Genomic DNA, 23355 nt, shown 5'->3' with positions numbered 1-23355 from the left:
AATGCTAAACCTTAAAGCATTAAATTAAATTATAGTGTGTGATGAAAATGAAGCATGCAAAGGAAAGCCACACAAACATGACATGGAGAGAGAATGCAAAACCCAGAGAACCCAGAGACTGTGTGCTGTAAACCTTTGTATGTGACGTTCTTTGTCATCTTTTTTTCTTTAGTATTATTTTTATTAAATACCTATAATTTTCAATTTTATTGGATGGATTATTTCTCCAGTTCAATGAAGAATGTTAAAATGTTTCTGACATTTTCCTTTGTTGTCTCTTGTTGTTCTAATGCCTCAATATCTAGGGTGTCTGAAGAGTTAACAATAATCACTCCTTTTTAATCAGTTTCTAAGCATATATTAAAGATCTTTGTACAGATTTTTGTAAAGCAGTTTGGGTAATTGATTACCCTTTTCAGGCTGCCTTTGTTGGTATCACTGAGGAAAAGGAGTATTATTGCAGGCTTATCCACAAGAGTCAGCTTAAATCTAATGGTGACCTATATTTGAAAGCACCAGCCAAGGAAAGAGCTTGATTGTACAGTATACTGTAAAAAAGAGATTGTCAGGTAATTTGACACACATACTGTAAGTAACATTGGCACAAATTCTTGAGCTATCAAGCAAAATAACATACAGTATATAATGCAGGATGCAACCATAAGATATTATAAAAGGTTCCCTTTTAAGGGACTAAGCCACAGGAAGCAGCAATTCTTTAAAAGCAAAATTTATTTTAATTATTAGGATACAGGTTCTGGCTGCAGACAAAAAAAAAAAGAAAACCTAAGGGAGATGTAATCCTGCAGTGCTGGTAAATTCAGGCAGCATGATCAAAGCTTTTTGCAGATTGCTAGGCTGCATAGAAGTGATGTGAAAATATTGTTCATAATGTAGTTGGGTTTTAGTGCTGCTGGAATTAAATCCTTTTTCCTAGGTGAAATTTAGTCAAATATTGTGTGTTGGACTGATGCATTTAACTATTATTTGATTAGTTTAATAGAAGAGAAATCGATAGTCCATTACTGAGCTTGCCCAGTGAATTCAGGAAGCATAGACGACTCGACTGCATGAATTATGCATGTCATGCCGGTTCTTTAGTCTCCAAGCAGTGAGACACGGGCTTGTGGATAGTACAGGGATTTTTGCTTATGAGAAGTGACTGCAGAGGGAACGTCATTTTTATACAGGCATGTGGCAGTTGTTGTAAATCTCTCTCTCTCTCTCTCTCTTTTTTTTTTTTTTTTTTTTTTTTTTTTTTAAGATTTTTATGGTTATTTAGCTAACAGTCAGTATATCAGGCTGCACAGAAATGCAAAGGTTCATTTTTGGTTACTAACCATATTTTTTCATTTATTAGAAAGCTGACAGAATGAGAATTTTTTTTTCCTGAGGTCACAGCGTGAAGTCATTTTAATTTAATGGCTGCTGAAGGATGAAATATAAAACATGGAGATAACAGACTGAACCAAATATTTACCAAGCTCATAAAATGCTGTGCAGAAAAGATTTTATTTTCTGTTCCATGTTTGGAAGAATTGTGCAGAATCGGTAAGTTCATTATTCAAAGTTAATTACACAGAGGCAGTGTCTTGATATGGAGTTGTAAAAGAACCTGAAACCAGCACCACCTCTGAGTGTTTGTATAATATTTGCTTCTGCTATATATACAGAATCTTGTATGGTATTTGAATGTCTATTGGCAATATTGAATGTAAAGTAAAGTATAATTTAAAACTAAAACACTTGAGTACTATTACGCACAAGGCATTTCACGTTTGCATTTTGATATTTAATCATTTTTGTCTTTTTATATAAAAGCGTTTTTAAATTTTCTAGCATTACACTGTTTAACTTTGTAAAATAAAGAAAAATGTTTTATATGGTTTGCAAGTATAAACCTACTTTAGTATATTTCATAAAATGTTAATACTATATACTAGCATAGCATGTGTAGTTTCTGTAGCTCTTTAGCTTCTTACTAGTATAATCTGTGAAGACTGCATAGCATCTGTCATCATGGGCTCCCAGTTTTATCATTTTTTATAGTTTATTCTATTAAAGAGCAATTCCACTTTAAGCCAGCAGACTGTCCAACTATCTTCAAAACACCTTCTGTTTCTAGACCCTTCTATTTCCTGTACAGTTATTTAATTTCTTGTTTTTTTCCTTTTAATAGTATAAAAGGCCTGTATCAAATTTACATATAGGATAATGAACAGTTTCCTGCAGTTAAAAAGTCTATCTTAATTTATTTAAACTTAACATTTCATGCTTCAGTTTTGTTTTGTTGTTATGGCCAGTATTATACAGAACACACATTTTCCCCTGCTAAGACCTCTTTATTAAATGGGAAATAAATTCAGTTAAAGTGTTTTAAACAGACCTAAAAAAATTCATGACCGATTCAGATTATAAACATTGTTGTAGTTAATCAGACAAGTGCCATGTATTCATTCACCACATTAGAAATCCAAATAGGCCATTTTTATTTGCATAAGCATCTCTTGTATTAATACAGAGAAAGAGAGTTTTTTTTTTCCTTCTGGGAGAATAAACAGAGTATTAATAGTTAATCTCTCCTTTCTCACTTAATGCATTTTAAACCAAAAATACTAAAATGTACTTCACTTTTCTAACAATTAACCATGAATGATATTAAAATGATAATTGTTCACTCGAGTTGATCTCAGAACAGTAAAATAGCAGTGTAATTAATTGATTTAGTGACAATAACAACTACATGTTTTGTTAGCTGGAGAATTTCTATTAGTGATCGACCTTTAGTGTGTGAGTAAGTATGTCCTGCCTGTGATGGACTGGTGGCCCATCCACTTTTGCGTTTGGCTCATTGTTGTTTTAGTAAGCTACAGTTTCCAGCTGCTGAGTGCCAAGTGAAAGAATGAATAAACGTGAATAGTAAAAAAAAAAGTGTTGAGCTCTGCATATGGTCAATGTGCAGTACATACAGTATGTAAGAACATGACATTCTTATTGGATTAAATAATGTTTGAACACATAAAAGAGAACAAATCAAACAACAATTCAGAATCCATGCTTTGCAGAACAACACATTGTTTTATGAGAAAGCTGTAGGAATAATGGTAGGTCTTTGTAATACGATTCTCTTATTCCAGTTAAAGAGAAAACTTATTTTTGTTATCAGAGTCTACTTCATAGTATGCACTTATACTGTAATTGGCCTCATGTTACACAGAAATCTTATTATATGCCTTTTTCATCCAAGTCGTGATGTGTCTTTGACAGGGAACATGTTCAGTATTTACTGAAGTAGATTTAAAATATGATATATAAGACATCAGCAAAGCAGATTCTTCTTTCTTTCTCTTGAATACAGTCTATTTGCAGAAACATTTCCACTTCATTCAGTACAATGTGCTGTACTAAAGTGCCTAAATATTCACAAACCTATGATGATCATTCTTTATTGATGTTGTTAATTTTGATTCTGTTAGGTGATCAGTTTACATTTTTCTATGTGTATTTTTTTGTATACTGTAAAAGAAGACCCAAAAAGATGCTTGTATTATTAGGGTCCAAGATAAGAAAATTCATTTTTTTACTGATGATAGGGTGAGATATCCAGAAATAACATATAATAGGCAGCAGAAAGACTACTTTGACTATTTTTCTTTGCTAACCAAACGGATCTAGTGAGAAGTTAAGCAAAAAAAACACTAGTAAGATTACAATATGCAAGCTTTCGAGGCAACTCAAGCCCCTTATTCAGGCAAGATGTAATGTTGAAGGGGCCTGAGTTACCTGGAAAGCGAGCATGTTGTAATCTTTCTAGTTAGCCAATAAAAGGTGTCATTTTGCTTGACTTATCACTATATCCATAGTGCCTAACATGGTACAGAACCCTAGTACTGTAACCAAACGGAGAAAGAGACGCATGAATAAATCACAAGAGGACATGAATTTCAATGAAGGATAGTTAGAACAGTAAATGCTATGTGAAGTTAAATGGGAAATTCAGAATGTACAAAAATGATGAAAAGAGAAACCGTGTAAGCTTTATTTTCTGTAGCTTTGCAGTGTCCAAAAGAAATCTACTTTAAAATCATATAGTACAACCATTGGAAGACGAAACTCAACTAGTGTAAGAGTCTCGAACCATCTTAATCCCCAGTGTATGGTCTAGTGACTTTTCTGATTAATGCAAATTTTAGTTTTTACAGTTTATTAAAAGGATTTATGTTATTAGACTTTTATAACTCAAGATTTATTTTTCCATGTCCATTTTGTAGTCTTAGTTACTACTTTACAAAGAAGACTGTTTTCCGTTTTCCCCTATTAAGTCCTTCTTTTTAACCAAAGATGGACAAGATTGAAGGTTTTTCTGAAATGTTTTTTTGGTTTGGGGTTTTAATGATAATCGGGCCTACCAGAAGACAATGTTAGGTTTTATACCATTTATATTGTTTGTAAGTGTAGTAATATACTTGTTTTTTCAGTTATTTCTTATTTTCTTGTGAGATACACCATGATGTGATAGGCATGCAGCAAAGACTTTTATAAAATGGTGTCATTGTCATTTATACACATTTCAGATCAGTACTTACTGGTAATTATAGGTTTCTTTGAATACTATGTTCAAAATTCTGCAAAATCTAATTAATTTCATTTATCACCTTATCAACTTAAAATTTATCAATTGTAAACATCTTCTTTCTGCACATTTACTAAGAATAGAAAAGTCATTGTAATTCATGTTTTTGCTTCTGTTATACAATTACTGTAATGTTTATAGATGCTTCCAAAGTCTATTTAATGAAGATTCTTTAAGTTCATATTTGTGCTCTTGACCCATAATAACTATATCATAGATACTGTATATCTTTCTTTCCCCCATTCATATCAGGAACATTGAAATGCATTTATAAACCAAGCTAGCATTATAGTACAGGAAAGTATAGCAAAATGCAAGTGTTACTTATTAAACAGTCAAACGATTAAACCATATGAGTGTGAAAATCCACCATAGGGGCATCTTTTCTACCCTTCTGTTTTTTATTTTCATTGATGCGATATCAAGGCACAGCCTAGGTGCATGGACTTAAGGGTGGTATTTTTGCTGTTTGAATTTGATATTATTGCTGTGTTTTCATCACTTTGTGATCTTGGGTTTACACTGATTGGTTCACGGGCTTCGTATGGTGAAGTACAGTATGTATGAAGTTTCAATAAGGAATAACTTCTCAAATTTCAAGGAAATGGTCCATGTTTCTGAAATGAAAGGATCTATCACTTACATATTTCACTGTTTGCCCTTTGTTTTGGAAGCCCAATGCTCTATAAAATAGATAAAACTTAAAATGAAATTAATAATTTTCTCATAGTATCTTATTAATAAGAGCTGGGTCTACAATATCAAGGTCGAATATTGCTCTATATGTGCAACAATAATCTTAAACCATTTCATTGTACAGGTAAAACAGTATATCTTGCTTCGGCTCTTTATCCTGTCGCACCTCCACTGGTGCCATTAGGTCAGCTGCAGGGTCATCAGCTGGAAACCGTTGTTCATGGATGTTTTGCCCCCTAAACCAGTACATCTCCCGGTGCCAGTGGCATCCTGGGGATGTCTCCCCACCACTCCCTGCAGCTGCCTTCACTGGGGTGTTGACCCCCAACCAATGTCTTTCCTCTCCAACCAAAGCCAGTAGCTCCGTTTTTCCACTTCCTCTCCCAGCCCCTTTATGGCTTTCGTAAAGCTTGAGCCTGTCACTCCCACACCATGTAACAATTGGACTGTTGCTTTGCCATCAAATCTCTGGCAACTGACCTCCATGGGGTAAACTGTGGCTTTTCAGCCAACCTCTTGGCACTCCACTGCCAGCTCGATATGCCTCAAGTGCTTCTTTTCATGGGCTGCTATCTTACCCTACTCCCAAGGATAAGCAGGACCCTCTTTTCCACCACAGACCACATGACAATGTCTGGCCGGAGAGTAGTTATTGCATCCTCTCTTGAGAAGACCAGCTGTTTCCTGAGGTCTGCCAACCTCTGCCACTCTTTGCCAGGTTTAAGCATGCTAACCCTGTTCTGCACAGGAGGTTGATACGTACTGCTGTACTTTTCAAATCCTGCTAGGTCATGCTTAGCTATTGCCGGTGTGCGGTTTGCTGCTACTCTATAGCTATCCAGGATCTCAGCCAGCTTTTCCAGGACTTGATCATGGCACCACCTGAAACGTCCCTGGGTCAAAGCCACCTTACAACCTGACAATATGTGCTGGAGGCTCACCTTCGCGCTCCTGCAGAGGGAACAGCCTACCTCCTCACCAAACCACTGTGTGAGGTCCCGAGGGCATGGGAAGGTGTCATAGGTGGCCCTCAACTGGAAGCTAAGTCTAGATTGTGGCATCCTCCAGATGTCTGCCCAGGTGATGTGTTGGTTAATGGTAGTGCCCCATCTTGTCCAAGCCCCTTGGCTGCCCTGGGATATTGCTTTCACATGGAAGAACTCCTGCTCCAGCCTTGTGACTTTGTCCACCACCATGATCTTTTGTTTTTTCTTGGTGGCTTTGGACCAGAATTGCGCCAGTGCGACTGGTCTGGACCGCCCCCACCACCTCTCGATGTTGCAAACTAGAGATGGAGAGCCACCTCAACCTGCACCTTCCATTTGTGGCCTGTGCAGATGGGAACTTTCACACTCCTTATGAGTGGGTCTGCCAAGTTCTTTAGCTCCAGCACAAGGTGAGCATTTTCCTGTTTGTACCCCAGGCTAATGGACTTGATAGGGATTTCCAGCTTGCTCCGTTCAAAGAGACCTACATCTCAAAAGCAGCAGGGCAATCATAGCCACTTATGGATGTAACTGTTAGTGAAACCATCTATCTTGTTGATTTCTGTCGAGATGATTTAGCAGACCTTTAGAGGCCACAAGACCAATTAGTATAGGGAGTGCTGATAACACCACACCTTGTATTTCCCAGGCAGGTGGCTCAGCTCTGTCTTTACCAGCCCAGTTTTACTCCAAATAAAAGCAGAATAACTCCCTTGTAAAGTTTTTTTGTCTAGTTTTTGCATATGTATGTTTTGTGTGCAGGTACATAATTGGCTATAATACTTGCATGTATGCGTGTCATGCTTACAATTACACCCTATGTTAATTATTGTCTATTTTAATGCACATTTTGTGAATGCTACGCAGAAAGCTAAGAATAGTATTACTGGCATTTTAGAAGAATACAGGTTCTTTTTCATAAGCTTATGGTTCTGGAGAATTCCTTAATGCAAAAAGAGCTTTTAATGGCTGGAACTATGCCAACCTCCTGACTTTGTTTATGCATGTTTACCAATGGATGTAATCTTGATCTTTTGAAATAATAAGTTAATCATTTCAAAACACAGTGGAAGGTCTATTTATTAACATCAAGGCATTTGAAATTCTTTGCCAAGACCCAGCTTTCTTTACTTTGTAATAAATTTTGCAGACTATACCTGAAAATTGAAAGAAGAGCATATAAAATAAAATGGTCCCTATTAAAGTGAGAAATTGTTTATGAAATTAAAAAAAAACAAATAATAAAGATGTACTATTTATACAATTAGAATTCCTTTGAAGCTCATAATGCTATTGTGTCTCATACCTGTTCCTATGAATGTATTGCTAATCTTTTGAGGGGTTTCAAATTAAGGTGGAGCCATAAAAGTTAATCTGTTTTTATTTTTTATAGCATATTTCTTTGCCAGCACAATCAAAAAATTCTTTACATTAAATTCAATTTAATATCATTAACAGTGATGAATCTTTTTCAAACTTGACCTAATTAAATTATCTCTGTTATAATTTTACTGTAGTGTTTGGTTTGACATCAAACAGCAATATAGCAAAAGCAGTTTTTGCTTTTCTGTCATAAAGCTGACATGGGAATGCGTTTTATTTAAACACTGAAGCAAATCTGGAAATTACAGATGAAACTGATGCTAAAATCATCTGGAAATTACAGATGAAACTGATGCTAAAATCATCTGGAAATTACAGATGAAACTGATGCTAAAATCATTTGGAAATTACAGATGATACTGATGCTAAAATTAAAGAATGATCATTTTGATTTACAGAATGGTATTCATGTACAGCATACAGTTCCTGATAAAAAGACATTTTTTCATACTTTTTGTAGCACAGAAGACATGAGTTTCCCAAAAGTTAGTAAAATGAATTAATTCAGTATGAGCTTTTCATTTACATATTGCATAAACATATCAACAGTTATTTAAGTTGAGCCGCTGAAGAAAAAGCAATGCTTGCAAAATCAGAATGAAAAATGCTTGGTGACAATCTGGCTACACAAGAAGATAAATATAGAAGGAACAACATCAGAATCGAAGGTCTCCCTGAAAACCTTGAATGTCCAAACCCATTAAAATGTATAGCTGAACTATTGTCTAAAATAATTGGAGATGACTTCAAAACAGACACCGAGATCACTGCAGCTTGCTACATACATGGATTGAATGCCTTGAAACCAAGAAGCCTGATTGTCCATTTTGACAAACTACAGGTTAAAGAAAATAGATGGTGCTTCTCAGACTGAAAGAGGAGATTATATTTGAAAATAGCCGCATTTATAGTTTCCCAGATTTTCCTCCTTCAACAGCTGCTAACATGCCTCATTCTATAGCATTAAACAATGCTTACGCAAAACCAAAATCTTGCTTCCTGCCAAAAAGAAAGTGGTCAGTTTTACATTTTTAGTTCTCTGGGTGAAGCAGAAAAAGAGTTAAGAAGACTGACCCAGACATCCTTTTGAAACATGATCATGAGTCATATTGTGTACTGCCAAGGCAAAGAAGATTCTGCTTGCAACATGGTCCATTTTTAATGCGACATTTGATGTAATACACATTCTATTTCCTTTTTGGCCACTGTTTTTTTTTTCCGCTAAAATACAATTATTATATTGAAATTTCTTCCATTGAATATATGCACATTTTGATAACCACAAAGTAACTAGTTATTTAACATGTTTTTTTTAAAACATCATACATCATATTGGGACTGTTCTGATCATATACTAGGTTTACTGTATTTGAACTGTGCTATCATAATACTGTATATCTCAATTTTAATCTTTTCAACACCTCTGCTGGGGAGTTAATTTTGTTTTCAATGTATTCTGTCTCTTGGCATGTCAGTGGAATGGGACTTCATGAAGTGAAGGGAGAGCAATGCTATTTTGTATTTATCCTTTCTACCCCAATAAATAAGTGTCAACTTAACAATAGGCTCCATAGTTATATCACCAGGCAATAATATGAAATCTTGGTCCAATCTACAATGTACTACCTTAACTTAACACTACAAAATGTCAACAAAAGTTCAGAAGCAATGTCTCTATGACCAAACAGTGAACTTTATGAGTGGGAACCTCAAAGGTCTTAATCAAGAATTAAAGAGAAAAAAAGTATTCTCTCACCTAACAGGTCTAAATGTGGCTCACTTAATAAGTAAGTACCAGTTTCAGTTGCAAAGAGATTGGATTGGCCAAATTTTTCACTAGATGTATACAAAGAAAACTAGGATTGTGGGAATCTTAATACACAGAACAATTTCATTTGTAGTATTCGACGTAGTATCTGATCCTGAAGGGAGATATGTCATGGTGATGTGTAGTTTATTTAATACTAAAATGATTCTGATAAATATATATGAACCTTCATCCATCCATTATCCACCGATTATCCGAGGTTGGGTCATGGGGGCAGCAGCCTAAGCAGGGAAGCCCAGACCTCCCTCTCCCCAGCCACCTCCTCCAGCTCCTCTGGAATGACCCTGAGGCGTTCCCAGGCCAGCCGGGAGATATAATCCCTCCAGCGTGTCCTGAGTCTGCCCCGTGGCCTTCTCCCAGTGGGGCATATCTGGAACACCCCCCCAGGGAGGCATCCAGGGGGCATCCTGACCAGATGCCCGAACCACCTCAACTGACTCCTCTCTCTGCAGAGCAACTCTACTCAGAGTCTCTCCTGGATAACTGAACTCCTCACCCTATCTCTAAGAGAAAGTCTGGCCACCCTGCAGAGAAAACTCATTTCAGCCACTTGTATCCACGATCATTCTCTTTTGGTCACTACTCAAAGCTCGTGGCCATAGGTGAGGGTAGGAACGTAGACTGATAAATCGACAGCCTCACCTTTTGGCTTAGCTCTCTCTTCACCACGACGGACCGTTGCAGAGCCCACATTACTGTGGATGCCGCACCGATCTGTCTGTCAACCTCCCGCTTCATTCTTCCCTCACTCGTGAACAACACTCATAAAACTATAAAGGCTGGAGACTTTAATTGCGATTCAAATCCACTGTTATCTCCGACCATGCCCCTCTGATCATGGAGCTTAAATCACTGTGCCCTACACACTCATCTCATAGCTGGTGTCTTAACCCAATGCCATTAGCTCATTATATCCCAACAAACTGATTATTGTCTAGAGCAGGGGTAGGCAACGTCGGTCCTGGAGTGCCACAGTATGTGCAGGTTTTTGTTCCAACCCAGTTCCTTAACGAGAACTCAATTATTGCTGATGAAGCACATATTGCTTAAGTGACATTTTAATGCTTCATTTTAGTGGTCTCGCTTGTTAAGGTTCTCCAACCTTAATTGCTTATTTCAATCTTAAACTGCTGCATTCAGTGTTTTAATTGCTCCTTATTAGCAATAAGATGTAAAAGACAAAGCAGCCAGCAGTTCTCCAGCTAGCTTTTTTCCAATTACATCTGTGTGTGTTCATCATGCACGGTTTGATTTAATAAAACACTTAATAGAAAAATGTGACAGACTGAAAATGATCTGTTTTAGGCTTCAAATCATTTGGATGATATCCTTGGAAAGGAAAAAAATCTACGATGTAAAAGCCTTACATTGCACAGACTAACAAGCCATAAAATTAAATAAGGTCTGAGATTGGCAATGATTGGTTTCTAATTAAGCAATTTGGTTGGAATGAAAACCTGTAGCCACTGCGGCTCACCAGGACCGACGTTGCCTACCCCGTTTTACATCTTATCTATAATAATAAAAGGCAAAGCCCTCACTGACTGACTGACTCACTGACTGACTGACTGACTGACTGACTCATCACTAATTCTCCAACTTCCCGTGTAGGTGGAAGGCTGAAATTTGGCAGGCTCATTCCTTACAGCTTACTTACAAAAGTTAGGCAGGTTTCATTTCGAAATTCAAAGCGTAATGGTCATTACTGGAACATATTTTTTGTCCATACACTGTAATGGAGGAGGCGGAGTCACGTATCGCGTCATCACGCCTCCTACGTAATCACGTGAACTAAAAACAAGGAAGAGATTTACAGCACGAGTCACACGCGGGAACGAAGGTAAATGACGTTAATTTTTGACTGTCTTTTAATACTGTGTAAGCATACATATTAACACATGTGCAATTAAACGTGTGCATTTACGGGGTGATTTCTCAGGCTTAAAAGCTCACCTTTTATCAAACGCGGGAACAAAGGTAACTGATGTTGTTCACTGTCTTTTAATACTGTGTAACCATACATATTAACACATGTGCAATTAAACGTGTGCATTTACGGGGTGATTTCTCAGGCTTAAAAGCTCGCCTTTTACTAAAAAGGTAAATGCAAAACTATTTTCAATCAGTTTATTGAAACGCTCCCGTTAAGGATTGCAATAACATATTCGCGAGATAAAAGAACGAAGTAGGGGGAAATGGAGGAAGAGCCGGAAACAGCGAAGACCAAAAAATTAATTAAACAATTGAGAACGGAGCGAGTGAAGCATACAAGCATGTTCATAAGGGAAACAAAGCACGGTGTAAAACGTAACTTTAATTTAAGTTTATAGAAACGCTCCCGCTGTGGATTGCAATAACATATTCGCGAGATAAAAGTTTAATGAGAAGACACGAGGTATAAACGAACCACACGCCGTGGCGCAACGTTAGGGGCAACAGTTTCAACCATTCTATGATCTGCTTCTCGCAACTGAAAGACGGCACATGGCGGATGTTAGCCGACTTGCTGACCGCAACATTAGGGGCTTCAACTATGGCGCTGACGCCACATCTCAGTGCCAACACTTTGCAGACTCTACTTAAAAGACACGCCCTCCTCACTGGACAGTTAAAAAGACCAATCAAACTAACGATGACATCAAGTATTACCCAATCAAAAGTAGGAAAGGAGGCATCTTCATAAAATGCGTGTGGGATGATTTGCATGACACGCTGCTTTAAAAAAAAAAATGATAAAAAAAAATACGGGATAAATCCCGTCCAGTATTGATTCAAAACGGGACGCGCAATTTCATTCTCAAACGTGGCACGATTCCGTATTTTAAAGGACGGGTGGCAACCCTACAGTGCCAGGTAACCACCCATACAATCAGATTGTGATTCAGACTAGGAATGCAATGAATGTAATTACCCCGATCTACATACAAGGCGAAAGTCTTGCAACATTCAAAGATGATGGTTTGGGATAATTAGTACTTATTAAGTACACCATGGCACATAAAAGAGCTTATGAAGCCTTGAACCGAAAAAAGCAAGATCTCAGAGATCGTAAAAAAAAAAAAGGAGGTAATGTCGTTTTACTCACTTTACATTTTAGTCAAACATTACCAGTTATTCCACGAGGGAGACCAGCAGATGAACTGAACGCGTGTTTAAAATCCATGCTTCTCCCACGCTCGGTTATATGTCGCGTGTTCTCGGGTAGGTACACCAAAAAATGTATACATTTAAGCATATAATGGGCAAACAAAAAATGAGGTATACCTGAAGGCACTGCAGTAGTACTCAATGTAACTTTACTTCTTAAATGTTAATGTTTTACTGTTTAATAATTTATACGCTTCTTATATATTGTTCAAATTCTTTTATCAAAATACCAGTGACAGCGCAATGCACGATAACATGGAGTGAATACACCATACGCATCTGCCCACGGCCGCCCTGGTGTGCGCAGATAGGAGTTGATTCTAAAATAAAATAAACATAAAAAGAGTAATACAATCATCACCCATAAAGCGGATAGCAGACGTGACGTATTATATGTGTACCAGATTTCAAGTCAATAGGTGAAACGGTTTGCAAGCTACAGGTGATTTAAAATCCTGGACAGACCAACGAAAAGCCACGGTAGCAAATTATAGAAGAAGATTTTACTGTTTAATAATTTATATTTATATGAAATGTGCTTCTTATATATTACTTCATATTCTCATATGATAATGATGTTAATGTTGTTTATATTGATTTCTATGTTATTGTAAGTGCATCTATGTGTGTATATGTATGTATGTATGTATGTATGTGTGTGTATATATATATATATATATATATATATATATATATATATATATATATATATATAAAAAATATATGTGTATATGTATATATAATATATCTGTATATGTGTGTATATGTGTGTGTATATGTGTATATGTATATATATATGACAGCAACACTCATAACAATGACAACACAATTACATTGACAATCATGTTACGTTATTTTTAAAATGTTTCCTTTACTTTTTCATAACCTCTTTAACACACTACTTCTCCGCTGCGAAGCGCGGGTATTTTGCTAGTTGCTAATAAGAAGCAATTAAAACACTGAATATAACCCACACATTCAGAGAGTACTATAATAAAATCAGTTGAAAGAAGATAAGACACAATCTAATGAGTTTTTGATGCATTTAAGATACCACAGCTAGATACTCTTAGTGCAGAGGAACTGGATAAATCTCTTAACATTCTCAGATTACTAGACACTATAAACTCACTTCAGAGTGGGAAAGCAGCAGGCCCTGATGGCTACCCAGTGGAATTTTATTTAAAAAAATCAAATAAGTTAGCTCCACTATTATTAACAGCATTTATAGAAGCTACGGACAACAAACTTCTACCTTAAATTTTTTTGACAAGCATTAACCCTTAAACTGCCGGAACTGACTATAGTCGGTTTCCAATGCAATTTGCCAACACGCTGGAGCCAAGTATATTCGGCAACGTACATTTGTTGAATGCCGCAACCGCCTAAAGTCAGTTCCCAGTGCAATTTGCCAGCACGTTGGAGCCAAGTATATTCGGCGACATATATTCATTGAATCCCACAACAGGCTAAAGTTGGTTCCCAGTGCAATTTGACAGCACGCCGGAGCCAAGTATATTTGGTGACATACATTCAGTGAATGCTGCAGCTGGCTTTAGTTGTTTTCCAGTGCAGTTTGCCAACACGTAGGAGCTGAGTATATTCATCGATGTACAGTCATTGAACGCCCCAACCGGTTATAATTGCTTCCCAGTGCAGTTTGCCAGCACGCCAGAGCTGATCAGTCAATGCCGTACATTTGTTGAGCAGCCAGCTCATGACCACTGCCGCCCCCTGCAGCATCACTGTCCCTGGGATTCAGCCGCTGCACTATACCAACCTGCAACCATCAGCGTTTACCTCTGTGTGCTTGCGTGCAGCCACTTTAAGCGCAGTAGGCTTGGTGATTTACTGAATTTCATCAGTGGCGTCATACATATACATATTGTTCCAGTAGTTTTTTTAATAGTTTTTATAGTTCATTGGCAGTGTGTATAATGATCAGTGTTGCAGTAATTGTGATGCTCTTTGCATGAAAAAAAATATGTTCCATTAAAATTTCACATTTTCTTGGTGAACTGTGATGTTTACTTAAAAAGTGCAGCAAAAAAGTGTTTAGTGTCCAGGGATGCATTAACCCCCAAGTATGTGGCAGTTTAAGGGTTAATTTCCATCTTTCTTAAGAAAAATAAGGACTTATTACAATGTGCATCACACAAACCAATCTCACTTCTGAATAGTAATTTTAAGATATACTCCAAAGTTCAAGTTAGAAAGATTGAGAAAGTGCTTCCTTCAGTAATATCACCAGCCCAAACCAGATTTATTAAAGGCAGACACTTAGCAGATCAGCTTTAAATACCTAGGGGTAAATATTACAAGTAAATATAAAGGTCTTTTTCAACAAAAGTTTGCTGTGTGCATGGAAAAAAGTAAGCAAGACTTGACTAGATGGTTTATCCTATATCTTACATTAGGAGGGAGAATCAGCACTGTCAAGATGAACATCCTTCCCAAGCCTCTTTTTGTATTTCAGAACATCTACTTATATATTGAATCAAATTTCTTAAAACATTATTTCTTAATCATAACCTCATTTATGTGGAATTCAAAACATCCTCACATTCCAAAGGGTGAATCTAAAGCAGAAGGGGACATGGCACTACCTAACTTTCAATTTTATTACTGGGTGGCAAATTTACAAGCCATGAAGAACTGGATAGTGACACAAATCGATGAATATGCACAAACATGGTCTGCAATAGAATTAAAATGTTGCAGTACTTATTTATATTCCCTGCCTTGTGCCCTATTAAAAACAAATTATCTTCATTACAGTAGTATTCCAATTGCCCTTCATTCATTCAGAATATGGAACCAATGTAGGAAGCACTTTAAAACAGAGAAGCTCTTATTTGTTGCACCTCTACATTTTTCTACCCTTTCAAACATACTCAGTATTTAATGTTTGTAAAATGTCTGGGATTTAAATACTGAGAGATTTGTACATAGATAATATGACCAATTCAAATTTAACTTCTCATCAACACAATTTTTCCACTTCTTTCAAATTAGAAACTTTGCTAAGTGGAACTGCCCAATTTTCCTCACCTCCCACCTATTTCTATCCCAGAAGAAATATTGTTCAGTCTTGAAGACTAAGATAGCATCTGTATAATATATAAAAACATGTTAAAGTTCCATTCTTTGAAAGATCCCAGGGTATTATGGAGAAAAGACCTTTTAATTAATACTTCAGAATAGGAGTGGAAGGCAGCCATGCATAGAATACACTCTAGCTCCATATGTACAAATCATTCAATCATAGTATTTGTTTATCATGTTTAAAATTGTCCAAAATGTAACCAGGGCAATATTCAATCTATGAACATTGCAATGTAGCTCCAGCCTCAGTGGGCCACATGTTTTGGGCATGCACCAAATTAACATAATTTTGGACAAAATCTTTGAATGCTTCTTGGACAGCCTTGGTGTCACAATCACGCCTAACCAATTAACAGTTCTGTTTGGTGTTCTTCCAGAAGTGCTTAAAGTGGACGAGGACACATCCTAATGCCTAATTGCCCCACCTCTTTTAAGTCAGTGGGTAACTGATGTTCTATACTATTTGAAATTGGGAAAAATCAAATTCTCACTTAGAGGATCTGTTCAAACTTTTTTAAAAATATGGCAGGATCTAATCAACAGCTTTTTAGAATAAGTATCTATATCGAGGAAAAGGATACTCCTTCCTTGCCTTACCTTCCTTGCTACTTTTAAAGATTTTAAAGGTTTTGCTCTGGTTATTGGCTCTCCAGTCTTTATTTTTGGTGGGGGCTGAATTTTGGTTTATTAAGTGTGACTTGATTGGGAATATTTGCTTCAAATAAAATCAATAAAAATATCAAAAAAGCCATAGACTTCTCTGCTGATGCCCCAAACACTTCCAAGACTAGAATTTACAGAAAATGCATTCATAAGTGCAGTGTTCATCAGGTCATGTAAAATGGAGATTATTATTGTACTGTCATTTGACATCTTTCAAATGTTGCATCTTTAACAAAAAAGTCAGTATGAAAACATATACTCTTGTTTCAGATCTTATAAAAGAGAGGTTTATTCTGAACACTTTAATTATTTTGTCAATGCACTTGAACTTTAATTAAATAAAATGCCTAATGCAGTAGTTGTTTCAATTATCTTCAAACAATTTGGTCAAACAAAAATGAAGGACAAACTTTCTAGTTTAACAGCAAGAATTAATCTTTATAAATGTAGGATAGCTGATTTATCAGTAGTACAAATTGCTTCAAACATAATAGTACTGCTACCTTTAAATATCATCAAAAATCAAAGTGATTTTTTTTTCTGGCTAACAGAGTAGGATGTTAAAACTTTGTTTCTTGGTGTAGAGAGAATGTTTTGCAACTCTGCAAAAAAAAAAATAAAAAAATAAAAAACAATGAAGTGGTTACACTCCACAACAAAGTTTTTGCTTCTTGAATACTGTTGGGTGTGTCTTATAGATTTTTGGGTGCTGACCACTGTGGCAGACCGCTGGGGGTGGTACCCAGCTGGGATGCCCGAGAGGACCGGAGAAGGGCTTGTGCCTCCTCCAGACCACGAGGGGGCGACTGCTCTGGTTGTGTTGGGGGCCATGGGTGCAGGGTTTGGAAGCCCAACCCTGTAGGGGCCCGTGGTCACCGCCAGGGGGCGCCCCAGTGCCTAGAGAGCCCTGGACCTCAGCACTTCCGCCACACCCGGAAGTGCTGGGGAAAAGAAGAAAGGGGACACCCGGAGTCCTTCCTGGTGCGCAGCCGGCACTTCCGCCACACAGGGGAGTGTCGGGGAGCACCTGGAGCCCATCCGGGGGTGCATAAAAGGGGCCGCCTCCCTTCAGACAGTGACTGAAGTCGGGCGAGGAGTGGACGAAGTCTTGGTGGAGAAGAGTGGATGTGGCCTGAAGGCCTGGACTGGGGGATTGGTGCTGGAGGCACTGGGTTTGTGCGACTGCAACAACTGTAAATAGTGTAAATAAACATATGTTGGGAGAACTTACGATGTCCGTCTGTCTGTGTCCGGGCTACTTCTCACACCACGTATATCACATCAAAATTTACCCATCACGTACCGTTTCAGAGAAATCTTCAGTTTTGTCATGATTTCTTCTTATATTTGTATCCAAACATTTTTGCTCCCGTAAGTGACTTATCAACAATGGTTTGTGCAGCCTGGGCATGTCCAGGTATGGAATCAGGCCAGGTTGGAAGCTGTTCTGTGAAAGTTGACATCCTGGGCAGGTCTGAACGAGCTTGACACTGTCTCAGCATGCTATAAAGGTGGCTTGCATACATCGGTCCTGCTCATTTGGTTAATATAGATAGTGAGTGTGTATGTATAGTATCAGTATAGTAAAGTAGCAATATAACAGTAAGTAAGCTTGATGCTATAGACGTTTTGGTGTCGGGCAATATGTCTCGTCAATGTTGTAACAGCCGCGATACATTGTGCTATATCTGTGGCGAATATACACTTGTGCCTCAGAGACGTTGGATGACTGCTCTTGTGAAGAAAGCTTATCATCTGTATTTCGAATGCAAAACTGGTGATCAAGACAAGGAACGGGCGCCTCACATTTGCTGTGCGACATGTGCTGTCAGTCTGAGAGCCTGGCTCAGAGGCACTTGAAAGACGATGCCGTTTGCTGTTCCGATGATATGGCGAGAACAGAAAGACCATGTGATGGACTGTTACTTCTGTTTGACTAATGTGTCTGGTTTCTCTGCCAAAAACAAGAAGTCAATTGAATATCCTAATCTGCCTTCAGCAATGAGACCCGTGCCACATGATGACAGTCTTCCAATTCCGAAACCACCAGAGGACTGGACCTTAGACAAACCAGATGAAGAAACTGCAATGTAGGGTACTGACAGTGACATTGACCCAGATTTTGAACCATGCTCATCAGGCGATCCACATTTGATAACACAGTCCGAATTGAATGATTTGGTCAGAGATTTGGGTCTGTCAAAAGCAAAAGCTGAGCTGCTGGGTTCGAGACTGCAGGAATGGTGTTTGCTGTCACCAGGTACGAAAATTTCTGTGTTTCGAGGCCGACATTATGATATAACCACATTTTTTGCACAAGTTGACAGTCTCTGTTTCTGTTGTTACATTGAAGGATTGTTCTCGGCTTTGGGTTGTGATCATAACCAGGAAGAGTGGCGTCTCTTCATTGATTCGTCATTGTTAAGCCTGAAAGCTGTTTTGCTACACAATGTCAACGTTTATCCTTCAGTACCTGTTGGCTATGCAGCACACATGAAAGAAACGTATGAGAATATAGAACTGTTGTTGAAGCACGTCCAGTAGAGCAGGTACAACTGGAATATCTGTGGAGATCTTAAAGTCGTTGCTCTGTTACTAGGACTGCAGCTCGGTTATACAAAGTACTGTTGTTTCATCTGTGAATGGGACAGCAGTGCCAAAGAGTCGCACTATTCTCGACAGAACTGGCCACTCTGTAAAAAGTTAGTTCCAGGACAGAAAAATGTGGCACATGAATCGCTTGTCGACCCAGCCAAGATATTTTTGCCTCCTTTTCACATAAAACATGGGACTCATGAAGAATTTCGTGAAAGCACTGAACAAGGAAGGCAAAGGTTTTCGTTATTTAAGACAGATGTTCCCAAGAATATCTGACGCCAAGATCAAAGAGAGCATTTTTGTTGTCCCCCAGATCAGACATGTTATAAGTGACAAGCGGTTTGAAGATCTGTTAGTTCGGCCGGAAAAAATTGCCTTCAAAAGACATTGTTGACAATTTTCTGGGCAATTATAGAGCCCCAAACTACATTCAGCTGGTAGACAAACTTCTCAAAGCATACAAGACAATGAAGTGCAACATGTCTCTCAAGATTCATTTCCTCCACTCACACTTGGACTTCTTCCCTGCAAATCTCGGTTCTGTCAGTGACAAACACAGTGAAAGGTTTCACAAGGACATTGCTACGATGGAGAAACGATACCAGGGCAACTGGAATCTGTCAGTGCTTGCTGACTAATGTTGGACACTGCAACGTGATGCACCAGACATTTTAATACAAAAGAAAATCAGGAGCAAAACACTTTTAATTCTGTTGAATTTAATAGCTAATGCGAAACATAAACGTGACTAAATACGTTATTGTCAGTAAACTACATGTCACAATCAGCAAATACTTTTCAGGAAGCAAGACTTTTCAAAAAAAATGTTGTGGAGTGTTATTGATATCTGCCGCGTGAAAGAGCTCCAACGCCCAGTCATTATTCAATGAGTGGATGTAGTGGTGGTGCAGTGCTACAAGTATTCAGGGGTTCAGACGGTAGCTATATAAGAAAGGGTAGAACAGGCTACTTTTTCTTAGGAAGCTGCTCTTCTTTAATTTGGGTAATGACATTCGTTGCATATTTTATTACTCTGTGTTGACTGATGCCATTTTCTACATAGTAGTTTGCTGAGCCAGTAACATCACTTCCAAATAGGCTCACTAAATCAACAAGCTAATTTAAAAGGCAGGATCAGTTAAGGGACACACGCTTGACCTGCTGGTGGTAATAGCGGAAAAAGAGAATGAAGACAATATGGATAGAACATAATGCAGCTCATGCTCTCTGTGATGCAATATCATTGAATACCTTTAGCCAACAAATTATTCACTATACCTACAGCAACAGGCCTTTATATTTCCTCAATTAGTGCATTTACTTGTGCTTTATTAACCGAGTTAGTCACATAAATCTGTTTTCTAAAGTGCCTTGAAACCCTTACTCTGCTTAGAGAAACTGAGATATCAGTCTCTGAGAAATCTGGTTAACAGGTGTAGATTTCTCTGCGAGTAACCAAGTTAATTGGCTATGTTAAATCCTTAAGTGTAAAGATTTTCTAGTATGCACATATCCATTGCACTCTTTCAGCCTTCTTATCTTTGTACATGCTTTCAGTAGCCATGGGTGGAAGTGTATACAAATAAATTTCCTGAGGCAAGCAGAAAACAGAGTATTGTGTGCAGTCCAATAACAGAAACCTATACATTAAGTGTCAATCTAGTTGTTACCCAACCATTTGAATTAAAACAGTGTGATTGGGTGATACAGTGTCCAGTGTTCATACCCCAATCTTTGGTGGCTCTAGTCAAGCTAAAAGAGGATGGATGTTACTTACATCACCGCACATGAAGGAATAAAAGTAATTATAAAACGCAAGAAAATTACCATGGATTTCATGGTTGTTTTCTGATTTTTGGCCATTTAATTCTTTTTTTGTGCAGTTTAAAAATGTTTCTGAGCTTTTGCCAAAGGAAAACTCCAAATGTGCACCTACGCACGTAAACAAAGGTTTTTAAGAAACTGGGGTTGTGCCTTAACCAGGGTACTCACCTTATCCAGGTTCTGTGTGTGTATGTAAGTTCATAATTTGTGAATGCTCTCTCGTCTTTATCCAAATCAGAATTTATTTCCTTTTTTGTAATTCTTGTGTGTGTTTGAGGAGGGATTGTTGTTGTTTGTTATTTCCTAAGCTTCTGTGAAAGGATCTATCTATCTATCTATCTATCTATCTATCTATCTATCTATCTATCTATCTATCTATCTATCTATCTATCTATCTATCTATCTAATTGTCTCATTGCCTTTAGTTATGCTATAGCTACGAAAACATATACAAATTAATTAATTTGTCAGTTTTTATACAGTCATGCATTAGAGTTACTGGAAGCTAGAGGCTATTCTACCAGCATCACATTAAAAGCAGAAACTAATTATTTGTAATATGTATTTTTTGCATTTTTGCATTACACACAGTACAGTATATACTTATGCAAGTGACACAAAACCTCCTTACATTTATTCATCCATTATCAAACTCATATATTTATGTACATTATTAATTAACTGATGGAGCCCCATGCATTTTTTCTAATGCAACATGACAGATACATGAAATCTAACAAAATAGTGTCCTTTAATCAGCTAGGTTTATTTACATATAATGACTAGAAAGCATTTCAATTATGCCAATCAGCATACAGAGAAATGGTATATTCCAGTAACATCCATCTGTAATTAAATATTATGCAAAAGTCCCAAAGTCATTAATTATTAAGAGCCATGGGTTAATATCTTGTTCACAGAAACAAGATGACTTATATGTAAACTGTTATCAGAGAACAAAATATAAAATTAAAATGTCATATATCATCTCATTTTCTAATTTAAACATGCTGTTACAAAGGATGCAGGAAGTCTCAGTCAAACAAGCATGTGGTTCCAAGCACTTTAATTATTTTCCCTTACAATGTAATAATAATAAATGTAATTATTTTATTTTAAACAAACAGCAAAGTAAACTGAATTGTGTAGAAGAGACTGGCTTGGTAATAAAATAAAGTAATTGTCAACGAATATACAGTAGTACTGTATCTGCAGAGTTTTGGGGTCTTTCCCTTTACCCTAACTATGATTGCAATATGAGATGGACTCTAGTACATCCAGAACCTTGAATTGAAATAAGCAGGTATGAAAACAAATAAATCAATACTTCGATTAGGTATTATTGTGAACTTAAGAAAAGCATAACTAATGAGAGGACAAGAGACTTTTCTTTGCTATCTTTTGAGGGATAGGGAGGACCACTACAAATACAGCTTCATATTTGCACAGTATACTGAACTTCGAAACAAATTCCTGAGAACTCTAGGCCAGGGGAAGCGATAGTTGAAATAACAAATAAATAGAAAGGTTATATATAACATTTACCCTTTACTTGTATTTCAAACATAAACTTGCATAAAAAATATTAATTACAGTTGAATTTGTATAAGATGATAAAATAAAAAGTCAACCACCTATCAATTTCATTGAAACTCATTGAATATTACCCTAATTGGTTATTCAAAGAGCCCAGGCTATTTATAGTTTACTGTCATTTAATTCATTGTTGCTAACACTCATCTTTTCGTTTTTATGCTAATTGAAAAGGCTTTATAGATTTAATATTTTAAGCTACCAGATGGCTACACCTGCTTTTATATTGATTGTTTTGTTTTTTAAAAGAAAATTAATACATGAAAAATTCCTGTAATTATGTTATTATTTGTAATAGGTTTTTGAATGTCATTGATTCACAATTACTTTATAAACAATTGCTTTTCAGTGTGGTACTGCAGTACAGTGGTAAACACCACTGTCTCACAGCTCCATAGTCCTGAATCTTGGCCACTCTTACTGCCATGTGTTGGCTTTTGCATGTGGGCTTTCCCTAGGGATGTCACGATAGCAGAATTTTTGTATTTGTTACTAATGCCACTGAAATTTTATGATACATCAAAATTCAATTTTAATGGCTTTTTTATTAAAAGTATGTCAGTTATTCTAATGAATAATAGTGTGCCTTTTTCTGCATAATGTATAAAAACAAATAGTATCAGCATCTCTAAAATAGTGGAATATCTGTCAGGTATATGTGTATCATGTAAGTAAACTTGTATTGGCATTCATAAATATCAAAATACAATGTATGGTTTCAGTTTAATTTAATTTAATTCAGGAATTTAATGGATGTTTTAGGCAATTCATATCACAGGGAAGCCGAACATTTTCTCACTGCTAGCTGGTGGCATCTTCCAGATTTATGTAAAGTACGCACACAAGTATAAATAGTACAACACTTGTGTAGAAGCAGCGTCTGCAGGTGCACGCATTGT

General features: G+C 37.1%; 1 protein-coding gene across 2 annotated transcripts in view; it reads left to right on the top strand.

The window, feature by feature from the left end:
* Window positions 1-23355, top strand: part of cntn1b (contactin 1b) — a 356136-nt gene that overhangs the window by 74565 nt on the left and 258216 nt on the right. Inside the window, exon 1 of one of the 2 annotated variants that reach the window (XM_028810960.2) lies at window positions 1324-1551. The exons of the other annotated variant lie outside the window; for it this stretch is intronic. The gene's annotated coding sequence lies outside the window, so the exon portion shown is untranslated. Of the gene's footprint in view, window positions 1-1323; window positions 1552-23355 lie in introns of those variants that run through there. 2 annotated transcript variants of the gene reach the window in all.

The sequence above is a fragment of the Erpetoichthys calabaricus genome, chromosome 1 (assembly GCF_900747795.2).
Source record: "Erpetoichthys calabaricus chromosome 1, fErpCal1.3, whole genome shotgun sequence".
Taxonomy (NCBI): Eukaryota; Metazoa; Chordata; class Cladistia; order Polypteriformes; family Polypteridae; genus Erpetoichthys; species Erpetoichthys calabaricus.
The sequence above is the reverse complement of the archived record's forward strand: the minus strand, read 5'-3'. Positions and strand labels throughout refer to the sequence as shown.